Source organism: Triturus cristatus, chromosome 7, assembly GCF_964204655.1.
Source record: "Triturus cristatus chromosome 7, aTriCri1.1, whole genome shotgun sequence".
In the NCBI taxonomy this organism is placed as follows: Eukaryota; Metazoa; Chordata; class Amphibia; order Caudata; family Salamandridae; genus Triturus; species Triturus cristatus.
The window spans coordinates 967,319,238-967,340,532 of record NC_140590.1 but is presented as its reverse complement, the minus strand read 5'-3'; the positions used below and the strand labels follow the sequence as shown (position 1 = coordinate 967,340,532).

At 42.3% G+C, this 21,295-nt stretch overlaps 1 protein-coding gene across 7 annotated transcripts in view; it reads right to left on the bottom strand.

The window, feature by feature from the left end:
* LOC146810932 (F-box/LRR-repeat protein 3-like) overlaps positions 1–21,295 on the bottom strand; it is a 109,837-nt gene that overhangs the window by 41,251 nt on the left and 47,291 nt on the right. The gene's annotated exons all lie outside the window — the stretch shown is intronic.

The following is a 21,295-nucleotide window of genomic DNA, read 5'->3' as shown; positions in this document are numbered from 1 at the left end:
GACAGGATCATGAAGGCTCATGAAAAAAGCCAATAAGTTACAGAAAAAAGAAATCTTGCTGATAGTGTTTTTAGTAGACAGGCTAAAAGTAAGACTTCATTTTTAGGTTGAGCCTGCCACCGCACATGTGCTGCATGCGTTCTCGCTTGGCTAGACGTATTGTTTATAATAAAGGGCTTGGAGCCCCCACATTGCTTACTATTTGCTGACTTCAGTGTCACTCTTCTTTGCTGCCTCCTGATTGGCCAGTGCAGGCCAAGTCTCACTACTGTTCCTTTCTGTGCACAGGGACCAAGCACAGATTGATTCAACTTAATTAGTGCTCTTTCACCACTCGCGCTGTATATGAAGTACTATTTCTTCACTCCCCTCCCACGTATTCCTTCCCGTGTTGCTTTCCCCTTCCTCATCCCTCGTCACTTTTCCCATCTCCCCTTGTTGCTGCTCCCACCCTCCTCCCCCTGCCTCACTCCTGTTGCTTCAACCCTTTCCCTCCCTCCCCCCCACTTTATTTGTATCATGTTGATTGTTGTATTTACTGTAAATAACTCTTACAGCCTGCGGGTCGGAAGCACTGAATTCATCCTACAAAACAATTCTTGCAGGGCATATTTTTTACTCCCTGCGTATCGTTCACTTTTTAGACTCTTTCGGGATAATCCAGGCAAAGGCGATAGTGCAAAAAATATATTTGTGTCTGTTCATAATAGCTGAATAGAATGGGCTCATTGACGCTATTTTCAGCATTTTGCTGTTGGCAACTGCGAGTGCAAAAACCAGAACAGGGGTCAGCAATGCATACAAAACAGAAGCAAAAATGTGTGCACACTTGATTCCCACATATCGGCGCTGATCAGCGTAAAACGATCTGAGGTGTGTGTCAAGTCCAGCGATAGTGTTTGGGTTCCATTATTTTTTGTTATTCTGCGCCGCTGTCACCGGACTTTCATTGCAATTGCTAAAAATCCTTCCCCCCTGCTTAGCTTTGCAAAGGTGAAGGCCAGACCTGGGGTGCTGCAAGTGGCGCATGAGATGACAGCACGCTGCTAGGGATTGGTAAGGGAGGGGGGGGGGGGTCATACTTTTTTTGAAGTGTCAAATTAGAGAGCTATTCGTACTTTATACATCACTTGCAGTGAAAATCCATCTATTGACAAGAACTCTTGGATGTAACAGTACCTCATCTCTTTGATGCACAACAACAATGTAACTCGATGCAGCAAAACTTTAAAGACATTTTCTTGCCTTGAAAAAGCTGAAGAGCGGAGTTTGCTCTAGCTAAATAGATGACGGGGAATTATTTGCATGATCTACTGCCTTGAATGGATTGTAATTGCTAATAATGTTGATGTATAAATAGACAACTAATATAATCCTCCAAAAACGTTTGGCAATATTACCTTGAAGGTTCTAACTGCTCGTACACCACTTGCCAACCTTCCATTTTGCTAAATTCACATGAACATTCACATAGAGGTGGCTCAGTTCTCAGAGTGCGCTTAAAAACACTCAGTGCCCCAATGACACCACTGCTGCACACAATGACAAGAAAAAGAGACTAGATCCAGATTGATAGGCTAACCTGCTTTGCCCTATAGCCTGCTTTATTTTACTTGTGAACTCACCAATGTCTTGGATGCACGTGTTGATGTCTTGAAAGGCAGACTCCCGCTTTAAGTCAATTTCAAAGATTGTGCATCATTGACACTACTAGTGTCCAAGCAAGATCCAGGACAGTCTGACCCATGCCAGATGCTCAGTTTAGCCATACGATATATATTCAAATACAATTAGCCCAAATGGAACTCATTTGCTTAGTCAATATCATGAAAACAATATTAAGAGTGCCAAAATGAATAAATAACTATCTAGGTTTCAGGCATTTCAGCTTTTGGATTTGTTTACTATCCACACACCTAGAATCAAAATGCTTTCACACAGAAGGGGGTGTATTAAGAAGTGTCTGCACAAAAGTGCAGGTCATGCGGTAGGGTGCCTCAAGCAACTTCTAAGCTTGCCACACCCTTCTACTGGGCACTTTCTCATCTTTAGATGTGCGTGTGAATCTTTGAAAATGTAAAGTCCACTCCACAGAATGCCATTTTACGCAACTCCACTCCATTGCACTCTAATGTACACCACTTCACTCTGTGCCATTCTACTCTACACAAAACTTCGATCTCTCTCTCTGCAAGGAACATTAATCACAGGAGTTATCTTGACATTTTAATTGCTGCCTGAAAACTCGACGCACAAGGAACTCTGCAGTAGGTGCTTTAAATCATAAGTTATTTCTAAACACAGCGCCCTCGCCCCAAGGTCAGTGCCTCCCTTCCAGGCCAGCGGCCAGTGCAGCTGCATTGGTTGCACTGCCCTAAAACCGGCCCTGGCTCCACTCCACTTTACACCACTCTACGCCACTGCATTCTACTCACACCACCCCACTCTATGCCCTCTACTATACACCACTTTACTTTACGCCACTCTATGCCACCCTACTCCTCTTCAGGACATTCGACTCTTTACTAATCTACTCAGGTCCAGGTTCAATAAACTTTATTCGGTACATGAATATGACCATAAAAGTACATAAGAAAAAGAAAAACCATAAATATAATATAATCCATACAAGCATAAATTAAAACATTATACATTTCCGGGCTCTAATAGATTTAGAAAGAAAAGTAGCAGTGAAAAAACAAACATCAGGATAAATCAGGTTAAAAATCAGTTCCATAGCATGATTAACCGTGAAAGCCCCATATTTCATAAAAAGAGGTTTTAAATATACAATACGCCAAGATAGATAAAATTTACATATAAGAAGAAAGTGCAGAGTGCATTGCTTTGATGAACCATCACAAGGGCAAGGCCCTTCCAGATGCGTTTCTATGTTTGGAAAAGCCACCAGGTGGTGTATAATTCCTAATCGCAACCTAATTATTAAAAATCTATGCGAACTACGTGTAATCAGGCCAAGATAGAGTTTAAATCCTTGATAATTATTAAAACGATTATAAAAAATGAGCAGGGGAGATTGTTCTAAAATAGAGGCTCGCTCGGTGGCTTTGTGCCTTAAAAATGTAAGCCTCAGCTCACTTTTAGGTGTGTTATTAGCAGCAAATGTGTTTGTAAGGATATTAAAATTAAATATATTTTGGAAGGAACTATACACAAATTTTAACCATGGTATCTTACAGAAATTGTCCAGGAGAAGACAATCCTCAATTACAGCTCTACTAAAGGAAGACTCCTCTTTCCGCCAGATAGAATGCCATAGCGTTAGGGGTTTTAAAGACACCAGGTCGGACAAATAATTAATTCCGAGTTCCTGGTGAATAATCTCAGTGGAAGCCGAGTGGGGTAGGCAAAGGAGTTTTTTGAGAAAGCGGTTTTCCTCTAAATGGATACACGGGTGCGGGTGGTAACCCCACACACCCGTACCGTAGAGGGCAGTAGACGCACTTCTGGCTTGGTACATTTTTAACATATCACCAATGCGTCTATCTCCTAACTTATTGGCAAATCTAAAAATAGCAAAAGCGCTCTTCGTCATCTTGGCGCGAACGTTAGCAAATTCTTGGGACAATAAATTGTTTTTACAAAAAGTGATCCCCAGATAGCAAAATGTGTCCACATTTGATAATTTCTGGCAGTTAATATAAAAGGAGGGTATTTTCTTCCGAGCATGCCCACAAACCATAGTGTGTGTCTTGTTAATATTAATAAGTAGCTTCCTCTCCTGCATAAAATCAGAAAACTTGTTCATTAAGCGTTGGAGACCAATTGGGGTCCTGGATAGCAGCACGGAATCGTCCGCATATAGTAACACGGGTACGCTTATCCCTTTAACCTGAGGAGCGTCAGACACAACCAATTTTAGGGCTTCCTCCAACCCATTAATGAACAAGGTAAAAAGTAAAGGGGCAAGAACGCATCCCTGTCTAATTCCCCTTTTAACATTAAACATAGGAGTGCACTCGCCCTTCATACCAAAATGGACACAACTTTGGAGTTTAATATAGAGCCGAGCCAAAAAGAAACCAATGCCCTCCGGAGCGCCAAGATCAAGCAGGGTTCTCCACAAGATCGCATGATCCACCAGATCAAAAGCGCTGCTTAAGTCGGCGAAGCAAAGATATAGAGAACCCTGCTTGGCCCGAGTACATTTCCCAATCAGGAGATCTAGATTTAGGCATTGCTCAATGGTTCCTCGACCTTTCCGAAAACCATACTGAGTGGCTGATAAAATCCCATTTTCCTCTGCCCATTCCTCCAGTCTAACCATTAAAACTCTGCTCAGAATTTTAATGGAAGAATCGAGCAGGGAAATTGGCTGATAGTTTTTGACATCCGACCTATCACCCTTTTTGTGAATTGGTATTATTATTGATTCAGCCCATGAAGGGGGGGATTCATTATTAACTGCTATATTAAAAACAACAGTGAGAACCGGACCCCATAAAGATACATCTGCCTTATAAACATCGATAGGGACTCCATCCGGGCCCTGGGCCTTCCCCCCCTTACTATTGTTAATGGCTAGCACAACTTCCGATGTAGTAATATTAAGGGGTAAAATCGGCCAATGGGTAGTAAACGGTACCTTTGACCTGGTGGGGTCAAAAATACCAATAAAATGAGAGACCCAGGACTCACTGGATACGTTTGAGGTAAGTACCGGGATGGATTCATCTTTGAGGAATGGGGAGTTCACTGTAGCCCAAAAAAGAGCACAGTTGGACGTAGCTGTTGCCTGAATCAGGCTATCCCAAGCATGTTGTTGCAATTCCTTCTTCCTACGTTTTAAGGCAATATAATATTCCGATCTCGCAGCACGGATTCTCACCCGATCCCTAGGCTTAACTGACAAAGCTTGTTTGAGTCTCGTTAATAGGGATGTACATGCATGGTCAAACCAACGCGGGGCACATTTAAACTTTACATTTCCTATATTGGTAAACAAAGTGTTAATGTGATTATTCATACTATAGAAATTACTCAAAACACAGTTAGAATCATTATAAAAATTTCAAATATTATTAATATCGGTTAAACAGGTGGTTACAACTTTAGTATGAAGTTCCTTACATTTTGCTCCTTTCCATCTTAACCTAAAACCATTTGGCCTGCATGGAACAATGTTATCAACAATTTTCCCCTGCACGGTTAACATACTGGGGTCGATAGCGATATATAAGATGATAAAATTGTGGTCACTCAGACTAGACTCCACAATAATAGGGGCCTCACAATAAGGTGCTAAATTGGAAGAGACCAATACATGGTTGATTGTAGTGTTAGAATTCCTGCCTGTAAAAGTAGGGAGGGAGATACCATCCGTTCTTTTGGAAAACTGTAAAATTTCCAAGTTCAAATCTGCCATTAAACTATTAAGCGATTCTCCATATGGATTATGCTGAAAATGCAAATCCTCAGTCCCTGCATTATTAGTTACCCCACAAGCTTTAGATGTAGACTGGGCGCAGGTCGGGAGGTTAAAATCGCCCACCCACAAAACATCAAACAAAACATTGCCCTCTACACTCAATTGTTCAATAACAACAGCTAACTCCATAACAATGGAGTTCCTGGTATTGTCAAAGATGTTATTGTAAAAGTTGACTAACAGGATATTTCGCCCACATTTGACCCGCAACCATAATAGCTGGACCAGGGTCCCTACTTGAAGATACCTTTCCACTGTTAGGGGCAAGTTAATAGAAATCAGAACCAGGAGACCCCCTTTGGCTCTTCCTGAGGTGGAAGCTACTGCTGGTAATTCAAAAGGGGTAAAGCCATCAAAACCTTCAAAACTAGTGTAGTTGGTACACCAAGTTTCTTGAAGACAAATAATGTCGCCGGAGCCAATAAAATTCTGCCATCCTGGTAAGTCCCCTTTAGCAATCAATCCCGCTATGTTCCAACTAACTATCCGTAATCCTCTTCTATTACAGGGGTGTTCAATAGTTAGGGAAGTAGGGTCTGGTATGGAGATGTCATCACTGGATGTAGTCGCTAAACTTTCAGAGATGGACACCCCGCCAGTCGGTATTATTAGTGGATGGGCTTGGGCTAACCCTTCAGATACAGCACAATCTGGGGTTATCTTTTCTTCATGGGAGACGCTACTCTATGCCACCCTACCCCTCTTCAGGACATTCGACTCTTTACTAATCTACTCAATTACACTCCATTCCACACCACTCAGCTCCAGTCTGCACCACTCTACCACTCCACTCTACACCACTCCACATCACTCCACTCCACAAAATGCCACTCTATGGGACTCTACTTCACTAAACTGTATGCCACTCTAGTGTACGCCACTCCATTGTATGCTACTCTACACCACGCTACTCCACTCTACTCCACTGTCCTCAATGCTACTGTCCTCTAAACCATCCAACTAACTTTGAGCCATGCTGAACAGCAGCTACACTGCTGTACAACATGGCTAAAATACATTGTCAAAGCCAATAGCTTTCACACATAGACGCAACCTTTTGGGTTTGCCAATGTTTGATGCATTATTGTGTCCAATTTAGGTAATGAAAATTCATTCACCAGAAAGTCTGTTCTTAAATTCCAAGTATCCGGCTTGAGCCTGAATGATCCTACAACAACTACTTAAGTTAGCACACATGTATGCCATTACAGGAAGCAGGTTATATGAATGTGAGTGATGCTAGAGGCACAGTACACAAATATATAGAAATAATGCCTCGGGACAAATAATATAACAAATACTAGGATGAAGAGATAGCTGAATTATCTCTTCCTTAGAGTTATATTCTTTCTCTGAAAAAACTTTTTATATTATGTTTTCACATAGAAATCAAAGGCAATTCCACCTAAAAAAGTAGTTTCACTTTTAGGTTGAATATTTGTGGGTATATTTATTTTATACTTTACATATTCCACATAATTATATAAAGATCTTTTTTTATATATATATACAAACATGCAAACACAACGGTTCAAGGTCCCGGTATTCCTGGCGCTCGTTGAAGGTGCGTCACCCTTGCGGTTGAACCAAACCGCTAAATATCAAAGCACTATTTTCTCCAAGACAGAAGAAAGAATAGGGTCGCACTCCAGCGATTATTTTGCAGTTCAATGCTCCATTTATTTCAATCCACACATCAACGCAAATCAACCAACGTGTTTCGTTAACTGCTGTTAACTTGATCACGGTTGTTACCAACAAAAAGAAAACTTTCATTTTAAACATGTGATACAAGGAAATGTTGTGACTTCATTTCCTGTCAGTCCGGGGTTTTCCATCCCAGGCCCTCTGGGAGATGTAGTCCCCTTATAATGTGCGCATTTCGAAAATTTCGAAAATTTAGCAGGCTAAAAAATATTAATTAAACCTTAATGCTGGTGATTTTAAACATTGACATCAATGATTCTATGTACATTAAATTATATGCCAGTTTATAAGGAAAGCTCAATGATATTTCTCTCATCGTGATGTCTCTGTATTTCCATTCTCAGTTCAAATTGCGCCCTCCAGTGGGCAGTCCCTCTTGTTTAAATGGCGTTCATTGACCTTATGCAATTAATTTCAATAGCGAAATACGTTCCTGAGACTGTCTGTATTCATGGTTAAGAGACAAAAACACATGAGTTTGATCACTGGGCCCAAGGTTCGAAATTTGATACAGGTAATCCATCTCCGCATAATTTACGATCATCTTTCCTTGTTAAAGATGTATATACAGTTCTTCCGACTGGTTTAAGCCAAACGGTGTCATGCTTCTAAAGTTTATGATATGGCGAGATTCTTTCTGTCGCAGTAGTTTCTCCCGGTTTCGTCCTCGTGCACTGATAGGTATAGTTTCTATTCCATAGAACTTCAGGGACTTCCAATTGCTGTTGTGGTGTGTTTACAAGATGTGGTTTGGCAAGATAATTTCCACTTAATAACAATGGCTGTAATTGCTCTGTATACACACATTGACAATGATTTGGGTTTGGAAGCAATTCGTTACTTTCTGCAAGAACGGAACATTCATTATAAAGAACACAATGAAATGCTGATTGACATGATTTCCTCATGCCTCACTTGCAATATTTTCCTATTTGGAGATGATCTCTACCGACAAAAGAACAGGGCGGCTATGGGCTTTTCATTTAGCCCAAGCTACGTCTGCTTGGTAATGGGTTGGTAGGAGCAGGAGGTGCCTGGAACATAAGATTTGTACAACATACTAAGAAAATAATCAAATGGATGCGTTTTATAGATGACATGTTAGTCATCTGGAATGGGAATGAGGAGGAATTCTAGGAATATTTTGAGATCATCAACAACACCGTAACAAGTCTGAAATTTACATATGAAATCAACAAGGAGGAAGTTACTTTCCTGGACGCTGAAATATATGTGAAAAATAATCCTGGAATCCACCTTATACCGAAAAAGCACAGCCACGAATGCCACCCTGGAAGCAACCAGCTTTCACCAACCCTCCTTGATATCCAGTATACCTTATGGAGAATTTCTCCGCCACCGGAGAATATGCAGTGAGGAGGAGGAATGGAGAAAACAGAGCGCAGGAACAATAAAAAGATTCATAAAGAGGAAATACAATAAACATATGGTAAAGCATTGTTTGAATAAAGCCAATTCAAAATCCCGGGAGGAATGTTTATCACTGACGAAACAAAAAGAAAAAGAGAATGAACCAATTGAAGAACCAATCAGACTGATATTGGATTATACCCAAGAATCAAAGGAAATTGTGGGTATTATTAAAAAGAATTGGAAAATATTGCAATTGGATGGGACCATGGGAAAAGTAATGGGATCTAAACCAACAATAACATACAGGAGAGCTCAAAACTTAAAGGACCGACTTGCGCACAGTCATTTTAAACCAAGTAATGCAAAAGAGACCTGGCTAAGGAAAAAAGGCTTCATCAAATGCCAGAACTGCAAGGTGTGTCAAATTGCAAAACCAACCAGTGAAGCAACAATGGCGAACAATAAAGTTTGGAAAATCAAACAATTGATATCATGTAAAAGCCAATACACAATCTATATAATAGAATGCCCATGTAAATTAAAATACGTGGGCAGTACCATATGTGACTTAAAGAAAAGAATTTTGGAACATACAAGGGCCACCAAAAACAGAGACAAAAATAACGCAGTGGCCAAACATATGGAAACACACCACAACAGCAATTGGAAGTCCCTGAAGTTCTATGGAATAGAAACTATACCTATCAGTGCACGAGGAGGAAACCGGGAGAAACTACTGCGACAGAAAGAATCTCGCCATATCATAAACTTTAGAAGCATGACACCGTTTGGCTTAAACCAGTCGGAAGAATTGTATATACATCTTTAACAAGGAAAGATGATCGTAAATTATGCGGAGATGGATTACCTGTATCAAATTTCGAACCTTGGGCCCAAGGATCAAACTCATGTGTTTTTGTCTCTTAACCATGAATACAGACAGTCTCAGGAACGTATTTCGCTATTGAAATTAATTGCATAAGGTCAATGAAGGCCATTTAAACAAGAGGGACTGCCCACTGGAGGGCGCAATTTGAACAGAGAATGGAAATACAGAGACATCACGATGAGAGAAATATCATTGAGCTTTCCTTATAAACTGGCATATAATTTAATGTACATAGAATCATTGATGTCAATGTTTAAAATCACCAGCATTAAGGTTTATTTAATATTTTTTAGCCTGCTAAATTTTCGAAATTTTGGAAATGCGCAAATTATAAGGGGACTACATCTCCCAGAGGGCCTGGGATGGAAAACCCCGGACTGACAGGAAATGAAGTCACAACATTTCCTTGTATCACATGTTTAAAATGAAAGTTTTCTTTTTGTTGGTAACAACCGTGATCAAGTTAACAGCAGTTAACGAAACACGTTGGTTGATTTGCGTTGATGTGTGGATTTAAATAAATGGAGCATTGAACTGCAAAATAATCGCTGGAGTGCGACCCTATTCTTTCTTCTGTCTTGGAGAAAATAGTGTTTTGATATATACAAACATATACAATATTTACATACATAGAAAAGACTAAACACATATATTTTTTGTTTTGTACCTTACCAAAAATGCCCTATTGTTCAATCAGGATGCTTCTGAACTTATTTTGCTAAAGCATTCCTTCAAATAAAAGATCACTCTTTAAGAGACACTTCGAGATCTATTATTACAACCTCTATCTTATTGAAGTACTCTTTACTAGTTATCACAAAACCAAATTCCCACGAGTGTCTTCAAAATTGTTGTCAACGCGTTTCAGCCAAATCAATCTCAGGCCTCATCAGGACTAGGGCAGTCGAATATACAATTTTTTCAAAGTTCAACCTAAAGGAACAAATTAAATATTCCTTTGTATCCGTATATACAAAAAACAATACTTATATTTATATACACTTTATACGCACAGGAACATATCATACAACCATAGAGCTTCATTGTATTACAAACTCTGAAATGGCGGACCACAGGAAATAAAACACACCCAAATGTGAACTTCAAACACTTTAACCGTGTTATTCCTTACCAAGAACGGGAAGTGTATTTAGAAAAAAGCTTTTTACCAACACCACTCTTCCTAAATGTATTCCTTCTGAAAACTTGCTTAATTCAATGCCATAGGAAAATCAAAATATACCTATTTTCTGCAATTTTTGCTCAAGGTATACGGATCTTCTCTTTCTTTCTTTTCTCTATCTCAAAGCGCTAAAAACAAGTGAGTATTATGTTAAGAATATTTTTATAAATACAAAGAATATAGTGGTCCAAACACATTTGTTGGATTTATTTACTTACTGGCAAGCAATATTATGTTATTCATCCTTTCTGTATCATGGGACCTTTAATTCCCGTAGTTCTTTACAGTCCAATCACTTATATTAGTTTTCTATAACGAAAACAAAGCCCAATAGATCCAGGTGTAACTTGCCACCAATTTTTAACCACAATATCTAAAATAGTCCAAAAAATAATCTATAACGAGTCATACCTTTCAATTCACTATTCTCCCACAATACACCACTTCGTCACATTTGTAACATCGTCTCTATTGAAACAAGGAAGAGATAGACATTAATCTGAGTGCGTATTGCCTTATTTAATCTCGTCACCTAACACTTTTCATTTTAGCCTTTTCTTACCTTAAATATCTTCACTGGCCACGCTTCTAACAATCCGTCTCCAAACCACGTACTTTGCACGTCTAAAGTCACATGACGCGGAAGTACGTATTCATGCGGAAGAGCGAGACATAGAAACATTAGAAGGACCTCGTTTTCACATGTTTAATCAAATTCAACGAAAGACTATAGATTTCTGTTAGAAAAACACTCCCACACTGGAAGGGTGGTGGTGTTCTCCCAGACATACACTGTGGTAGCTTGGCTCGAGTGGTCAGGAATCAGGCTCCGTGCTAAGCATACGACATACCCATACAATAACCATGCGTGCATCCGTTCCAAAAACGACTCTACACCGTAAAAATTATGAAAATATCTTTCTTTATCTTCTTTTTCTCTTAGTTGCTGATTAGATAAATAAATAACAATCACAATATACAAACTTTTTAAATAGTGCAGGTCAAATAAATACTGGCTTAATGATTCAATAAATAGGGGTGATCATAAATAATGAAGGCATAAATATAAGTGCAATACATACAGGCAATTAAATATTTTGAGGCAATAAATACTGTAAACCAATAAATATTGTGCATCAATAAATACTGTGGACCAATAAATACAGTGAAGCAATAAATAGGTTAAATACAATAAACACAGTGCCCCTAATAAATAATTAAAAGCTGACAGTGACACTCATAGAATCAGATCACATTTGAATTCCTAAGGGCTGATTTGGCCCAGGCACAGCTTGTGGGGATGTGGAAGGCTTGAGGGTGTCTACTCCCTGGCTTGGACAAGGTTGAGGCCTAAACTGAGGTAGATCAAGGGGGGAATACCAGAGACCTGGCTCTCTCACTCTACACCACCCCTCTAAATTAGTCCCAGCTCACCCCTGGCACAGTCCAGCTGGTTCCAGCACCTCTCTAACCCCTAGAGTAGTCTCTTAGGATTCCACAGGGCCTTTGGCGCCCTCTATTCCACTTACTGCCCTTTTTTCTGAAGTTCCGACGCCGCTGGAGTCGTGTCGACGCCGTGAGGCGGATCCGGTTCGATGTCGGCGGCCTCGGCACAATGTCAGTTCCTGACGACGCCGGTAGGCGGCTCCGGTTCAATGTCGGCGGCCTCGGCTCGATCTCGACCTCCGATTTGATGGCGTCGGGCAGTCTTTACTCGATGTCGACTTCGGGCGGCTCCGGTCCGATGGCGACCTCAGCTTCGATGACGTCGGCCGGCCTTGGCTCGATGTCGACTTCCGGCGACTCCGGAGTGCGATCCTCACTCCCGACCTCCGGTGCTCCTCTCCTCAGGTTTCCGGCGACTCCGGAGTGCGACCTCCACTCCCGACCTCCGGCACGATTCTCTCAGGTTCCGGCGACTCCGGAGTGCGATCCTCACTCCCGACCTCCGGTACACTTCACCTCGGTCTCCGGCGACTCCGGAGGGCGGACTTCACTCCCCCGTCGACACCGCTCACTCGACCTTGGGTGACTTCCTCCTCGACCTCTGGTACACCTCACGTCCTCCGTCGGCGCCCTCTCACGATCTCTGGCGGCTCTGGGCACGACGTCCGCTTCTCCAGTCAGCGCCGCTTCTCCACCTCAGGCTCCAGGTCTCCAGGCTACTCGACGTCCGGCTCCAGGCAAACCAGTAAACAGGTCAGGTACTTGCTTTCTTGACTTCTAAGGCCTGTTCCTGCTGTCCAGGTCCTTAAGATGGTTTTTCTTGCTTCTTCCCACACAGGGCTCCAGGCTGGGCTCAGTCAGTAGGGACTAGTATCACGGGTGGGTTTATGGACCCCACTCCAGGCACAAGTTTCCACCCCTGCTGCCTCACTCCTTCCTCCTTCAGGTTTCTGCTGCTCACTCTTCACCAGTCAGGTGCCAACTGCCAGCTCCAACTGCCAACTCTCTGTCTTAGCTTCCCAACATTCTAAACCGCCTCCAACGGTCACAGGGTTCTGGAATGTTCTGGAAGGTGCTGGTAGGTTCCAGTGGATGCTGGTGATGTCACAGGTGGCCACCATTTTGTGCTCCAGGCCCTCAGACAGAAGTTTCAGGGGTAGATAAAATGGCTCCCTGAATCTGCAGCAACACTACAAAAACGAAAACAAATGAGGGAAAAAGGGCCAAGTCCTACATAACCCCCTTCCAGCCAAAAGCCAGGGTAGACCGATCAATGCCTTGATGGTCTTCCCTGCTTGGGGCGAGAAAAGGTGGACGCAGGCCCGCAACGGCAGGAGCACCCGCAAGTTCTCCTCCGCTCTGGAACCCAATGGTTCCCTAACAAACCTCCCTGGACCAACAAAACCACCCCACTGGGGCTCCCTAGCTAGTTGTGGCCAGGACCGGCCCCTGGGCCGTCCAGATGTCTCTGGCCCGGGTGATCTCGCGGAGTGGGGGGCAGTAGCCCCAGGCCTGTAGTGCCCGTTGACCACTCCGGTCCTCCTCCTTGCAGTCCTAAACTGCCTCTGGTCCTTCCTCCTGGGGTTCACACCCTTAGGCTGACCAGCCTTCAGGGGCGAGGCTCTCCTCCCCCTAACTCTCCTTCTGGGGTTCCTCACCCTACCCTGCGAGGCACCCTCAGACCAACACTTCCTCCTCAGTCTAGGGCCTTGACCCCTCAACTGATCCTTCAACCTAGGGTCTAAACCCTTAGGCTAAGTCGGTGCCCGAGGCGAGACCTTCCTCCCTCTGCACCCCCTTCCAGATTTCAGCACCCTCCTAACGGGAAAAGTACCCCTGGAAGTCAATTTCGGGGGGACCCGGTTAACAGAGGCCCCACCCGCCAGGTCAGGCAACCCCTGAGCCTGGCATCCCAGCCCAGGACCTAAACCCTGAAACTGGGCCAACCCCAGAACCTCAGGCGCGCTGGTTACAGTCGCCCTGGGTCCTCCTGACACTAGGGGCTCCCCTGCACTGGAGGGCACATCGGGACAGCCTAGGCTCCCAACCTGGGGCTCCCTTGCGGAACTCTCCAGGCCCTGAGACTTCGGTTGGGGCACCTCGGGACACCTCCCCGTCTCACGCCTTCCTAATGATAGGTCGTGAGGCCCTACAACCCTCTCTCCCTGGGACCTAGCTGGGCTATCTGCCACTTCTCCCACCTCGCTGGGTTGGGAGATCCCTGCACCACCCCCTTCAGGTTCCCACCCCAATGCCTCCTCAGACACCCTGGTGATGTCATCCTGGGGTAAATAAACTTCTAGCTCCTGTGGAGCTGCCGGTATGCTGCCACCAGTGTCCTCGCTGGACACACCCATCTGGAGGGCACGCAGCTCCAATTCCTTCATCTGAAGCTCGTGCGCCATCCTTCTCTCCTCCATCTCTTTCTCCAGCCTTGCTAAGTCCTATGTGAGCTGTCTTTTCTCCCTCCGGTCTGTTAACTCCACTTCAGACAAGCCACCGCTAGAGGCACTGCTGCCCTTCCTGGAAAGTGTCCTGGGCCCCGCTGACAGGTTCCCCACCTCCGGTTGGTACAAACCAGCTCCCTCACTGTCGGGCTCTCTATCCCTGTCCTCCTCCTCAGCCTTGCTTTCTCGTCGTGCCTCCCCCCAAAGCCCTTAAGCTGGTTTGGAGTGCACCCTTCTTTGCTCCTGGGGGACAATACACCCCCTCCCGCTGACAGAACTCCCTGAGTTGGGCCACAGTGTACGTTTCTAAATTTTCTAGTACAAACTCCATCTTGCCCACTCAGGTCAGAGGACAGTTATTTGCAGTAACAATGCAGGGGGGTACCTTTAATAATACCTCCTCCCACCACCAGAGTAAATTTGGAAAAAACAAAAACCCACAATTAGGAAGGCCGCTTTGAGAAAACTCCCGGTGTAGGCCTATGGACTACCCACAGTTATTGTTGAGTATACGTAGGCACAGCTCAATTCCACCGCTGAGCACCAATTATGTTAGAAAAACACTCCCACACTGGAAGGGTGGTGGTGTTCTCCCAGACATACACTGTGGTAGCTTGGCTCGAGTGGTCAGGAATCAGGCTCCGTGCTAAGCATACGACATACCCATACAATAACCATGCGTGCATCCGTTCCAAAAACGACTCTACACCGTAAAAATTATGAAAATATCTTTCTTTATCTTCTTTTTCTCTTAGTTGCTGATTAGATAAATAAATATCAATCACAATATACAAACTTTTTAAATAGTGCAGGTCAAATAAATACTGGCTTAATGATTCAATAAATAGGGGTGATCATAAATAATGAAGGCATAAATATAAGTGCAATACATACAGGCAATTAAATATTCTGAGGCAATAAATACTGTAAACCAATAAATATTGTGCATCAATAAATACTGTGGACCAATAAATACAGTGAAGCAATAAATAGGTTAAATACAATAAACACAGTGCCCCTAATAAATAATTAAAAGCTGACAGTGACACTCATAGAATCAGATCACATTTGAATTCCTAAGGGCTGATTTGGCCCAGGCACAGCTTGTGGGGATGTGGAAGGCTTGAGGGTGTCTACTCCCTGGCTTGGACAAGGCTGAGGCCTAAACTGAGGTAGATCAAGGGGGGAATACCAGAGACCTGGCTCTCTCACTCTACACCACCCCTCTAAATTAGTCCCAGCTCACCCCTGGCACAGTCCAGCTGGTTCCAGCACCTCTCTAACCCCTAGAGTAGTCTCTTAGGATTCCACAGGGCCTTTGGCGCCCTCTATTCCACTTACTGCCCTTTTTTCTGAAGTTCCGACGCCGCTGGAGTCGTGTCGACGCCGTGAGGCGGATCCCGTTCGATGTCGGCGGCCTCGGCACAATGTCAGTTCCTGACGACGCCGGTAGGCGGCTCCGGTTCGATGTCGGCGGCCTCGGCTCGATCTCGACCTCCGATTTGATGGCGTCGGGCAGTCTTTACTCGATGTCGACTTCGGGCGGCTCCGGTCCGATGGCGACCTCAGCTTCGATGACGTCGGCCGGCCTTGGCTCGATGTCGACTTCCGGCGACTCCGGAGTGCGATCCTCACTCCCGACCTCCGGTGCTCCTCTCCTCAGGTTTCCGGCGACTCCGGAGTGCGACCTCCACTCCCGACCTCCGGCACGATTCTCTCAGGTTCCGGCGACTCCGGAGTGCGATCCTCACTCCCGACCTCCGGTACACTTCACCTCGGTCTCCGGCGACTCCGGAGGGCGGACTTCACTCCCCCGTCGACACCGCTCACTCGACCTTGGGTGACTTCCTCCTCGACCTCTGGTACACCTCACGTCCTCCGTCGGCGCCCTCTCACGATCTCTGGCGGCTCTGGGCACGACGTCCGCTTCTCCAGTCAGCGCCGCTTCTCCACCTCAGGCTCCAGGTCTCCAGGCTACTCGACGTCCGGCTCCAGGGAAACCAGTAAACAGGTCAGGTACTTGCTTTCTTGACTTCTAAGGCCTGTTCCTGCTGTCCAGGTCCTTAAGATGGTTTTTCTTGCTTCTTCCCACACAGGGCTCCAGGCTGGGCTCAGTCAGTAGGGACTAGTATCACGGGTGGGTTTATGAACCCCACTCCAGGCACAAGTTTCCACCCCTGCTGCCTCACTCCTTCCTCCTTCAGGTTTCTGCTGCTCACTCTTCACCAGTCAGGTGCCAACTGCCAGCTCCAACTGCCAACTCTCTGTCTTAGCTTCCCAACATTCTAAACCGCCTCCAACGGTCACAGGGTTCTGGAATGTTCTGGAAGGTGCTGGTAGGTTCCAGTGGATGCTGGTGATGTCACAGGTGGCCACCATTTTGTGCTCCAGGCCCTCAGACAGAAGTTTCAGGGGTAGATAAAATGGCTCCCTGAATCTGCAGCAACACTACAAAAACGAAAACAAATGAGGGAAAAAGGGCCAAGTCCTACAATTTCCAAGAGACAAAACTAAGGTACCTAATATATATGTTCTACCAAAGGTACATAAAACATTGATAGACCCACCAGGCAGACCCATAGTGTCTGCATGTGGATCAATTTTAGAACCACTAGCAAAGTATATCGATACATTTTTGATCCCTTTGGTAAAAGAGATTCCAGCTTATGTGAGAGATACAATGGATTTGATATCGAAGGTTGAAGGGTTACCTTATAACAAAGAAAAACAACTTTTGGTATCCTTCGATATCGAATCATTGTACACCAATATACCTCAGGATGAGGCATTGGCAGTTATGAAATATACATTGGATGAAAGAGAACGCCCCCACCAAGTTCCTACTGAATTTATAATAGCATTAGCAACTCTGTGCCTAAAAAAGAATTTCTTTAATTTCAAAGAAAATCTATACCTCCAAATATCAGGTGTAGCAATGGGTTGTAGTTTCTCACCAGAAATAGCAAATCTGGTTATGGCAGAATTCGAAAGAAAGTGGATATATAGTGACACCAACCCATTTAAAACACAAGTTAACTTTTGGTGTCGCTATATAGACGATATCTTTATGATTTGGGATGGAGAAGAAACACAATTAACAGACTTCCACAACTGGTTAAATTTAAGAACTGCTGAATTCAATTTTACCAAATGTGTGGATCACTCAAGAATAAATTTCCTAGATGTATTTATCCAACAGGAGAATGAAATGCTAGGGGTTTGTCTGTATACGAAGCCTACAGACCGAAATACCCTTTTACATTTTACAAGTAGTCACCCACGTACGCTAAAAGAAAATTTGCCTTATGGGCAATTTCTTCGCGTAAGAAGGAACTGTACAAATAAAATAGACTATTTCATTAATGCTGAGATATTAAAAGATAAACTTATAGCACGAGGGTTCCCAAAAAAGCTTGTGAAAGGTGCGCTCAAAAGAGCATGGTATACTCCAAGAGAAGTTTTATTGATTCCGAAACAACTAGATAAGAACACCCCACTGACGTGTGTACTGACTTATGACCCAAAAGCAAATAAAGTCAAGAAAATTATCCAAAAAAACTGGAAATTGATTGAACGCTTGGGAATTCCAAAACCCCTGTTTGCTTTTAAAAAAGGTAAAAATATTCGGCAACAACTTGTGAGAGCCGTAAAACAGATTGAATTACCCAAAAAGGATTTGAGGAGCCTACTTAGTTTGCCACCTGTGGTGGGCCACTTTCGATGACAAAATTGTTTGGCATGCAATCTAACAAAAGACTCTAAACAGTTGGATATTAACGGCCAGACACATTATCAAAAGATATTTTCTAATTGTAATTCTAGGAACGCAATATATTGCGTAAAGTGCCCATGTAATAAATATTACATAGGACAGACGACACAACCTATAAAGAAACGCATACTACAGCATAAATCACGGATAACATGTAAAGTACAAGGGGCTCCTTTGGTACAACATTTTCAGAACCAAAATCATTCTGAAAACGACATAAAATGGTCAGTATTGTATTTAGTTGGAAATCTAGAAAGAGCAGAACTTCAAATGAAACTCAACAGATTGGAAGCCAGGCTGATAGAAAAATATCACACTGCAACAAGGGGCCTTAATGATAAAGATGAAATTTGGGCGCTGTTACAGTAATGGGGTCACCAATAGAGTAGGTGCGAGTCAATGAAATATGTATATATAATTGCTTATATGTTTCTTAGACTTGAGGTGCTTTACCCTACATACTAGGTTTCCAACAATTTACAAAATAAACTTACTGCAGACGTAAAGATTGTAAGGAGTGGCGGTATCACACTGGGTTATAAGGTATTTTTAATTTATTCACCTTTTTGGTTAGTTTATATTAACAATTTATTATTTTTCAAGAAGTAGTTTTTTGATATAATGGAGATAATGCGTAAGTTTACCTCATTCTTATGTATAGATTAGAATATGGAGTACGATACAGATTAGAACACGTTATACGTTGTAAGTCTGTTCTTTCAGAGACGAGTCTCTTGGAAATCTATAGTCTTTCGTTGCATTTGATTAAACATGTGAAAACGAGGTGCTTCTATTGTTTCTATGGCTCGCTCTTCCGCATGAATACGTACTTCCGCGTCATGTGACTTTAGACGTGCAAAGTACGTGGTTTGGAGACCATTGTTAGAAGCGTGGCCAGTGAAGATATTTAAGGTAAGAAAAGGCTAAAATGAAACGTTAGGTGACGAGATTAAATAAGGCAATAAGCACTCAGATTAATGTCTATCTCTTCCTTGATTCAATAGAGACGATGTTACAAATGTGACGAAGTGGTGTATTGTGGGAGAATAGTGAATTGAAAGGTATGACTCGTTATAGATTATTTTTTGGACTATTTTAGATATTGTGGTTAAAAATTGGTGGCAAGTTACACCTGGATCTATTGGGCTTTGTTTTCGTTACAGAAAACTAGTATAAGTGATTGGACTGTAAAGAACTACGGGAATTAAAGGTCCCATGATACAGAAAGGATGAATAACATAATATCGCTTGCCAGTAAGTAAATAAATCCAACAAATGTGTTTGGACCACTATATTCTTTGTATTTATAAAAATATTCTTAACATAATACTCACTTGTTTTTAGCGCTTTGAGATAGAGAAAAGAAAGAAAGAGAATATCCGTATACCTCGAGCAAAAATTGCAGAAAATAGGTATATTTTGATTTTCCTATGGCATTGAATTAAGCAAGTTTTCAGAAGGAATAAATTTAGGCAGAGTGGTGTTGGTAAAAAGCTTTTTTCTAAATACACTTCACTTTCTTGGTAAGGAATAACACGGTTAAAGTGTTTGAAGTTCACATTTGGGTGTATTTTATTTCCTGTGGTCTGCCATTTCAGAGTTTGTAATACAATGAAGCTCTATGGTTGTATGATATGTTCCTGTGTGTATAAAGTGTATATAAATATAAGTATTGTTTTTTGTATATACGGATAAAAAGGAATATTTAATTTGTTCCTTTAGGTTGAACTTTGAAAAAATTGTATATTCGACTGCCCTAGTCCTGATGAGGCCTGAGATTGATTTGGCTGAAACGCGTTGACAACAATTTTGAAGACACTCTTGGGAATTTGGTTTTGTGATAACTAGTAAAGAGTACTTCAATAGGATAGAGGTTGTAATAATAGATCTCGAAGTGTCTCTTAAAGAGTGATCTTTTATTTGAAGGAATGCTTTAGCAAAATAAGTTCAGAAGCATCCTGATTGAACAATAGGGCATTTTTGGTAAGGTACAAAACAAAAAATATATGTGTTTAGTCTTTTCTATGTATGTAAATATTGTATATGTTTGTATATATATATATATAAAAAAGATCTTTATATAATTATGTGGAATATGTAAAGTTTAAAATAAATATACCCACATATATTCAGCCTAAAACTGAAATTACTTTTTTAGGTGGAATTGCCTTTGATTTCTATGTGAAAACATAATATAAAAAGTTTTTCAGAGAAAGAATATAACTCAAAGGAAGAGATAATTCAGCTATCTCTTCATCCTAGTATTTGTTATATTATTTGTCCCGAGGCATTATTTCTATATATTTGTGTTCGTATACCCAGATGCCAGAGGGTTATCTATTTTGGTTCCCCCCTTTTTTGAAGAGCTAGAGGCACAGTAGGCATTTTCCATGACCAGAGGATTCAGAGAACTGTCACCTTAGAACTTATATACCAGATAATATTTTCATTATCAAAAATCACTGCACCGCTTTACTGACTTGCCAGTATGAACCCATGGGCTTGTATTCAACTAGAAACATTTGAAAAGTTTTACTGAATTCTGCGAGATGGTGTTCTAAAAGAGAAAAATAGAGAGTCCCAGTTACAGAAGATGAACACACATGCCACATAAAGCTAACAGTTTCTTGACATCTTCTCAAAAAATGAATACATAAAAAAATTAAGTTAACTTAAAGCAACTGGTTTGGCACCATTATAACACAAAATTTCCCAGCACCATATTTCACACCATCCTTAATTTAAAAAACTACAAAAAATGCAACACAAAATAAATCCACAGTTGGATCTGACATCCTTGGCATTGTTTTCCCCCTACTTTTTGCCTTCAATACTCCTGTTTTTGCTAGCCGTCGGACTCTATACTAAAACATGGTAACATTAGCTTACACCTAATTAGAACATTTTATTTTTTTGTAAGTCCCTAGTACAGTGTTACTTACTACATGGTACCCAGTGCCTGTATATCAAATGCTACTAGTGGGACTGCAGGGTTCATTGTACCACCCATATAAAGTAACCGTTTTAA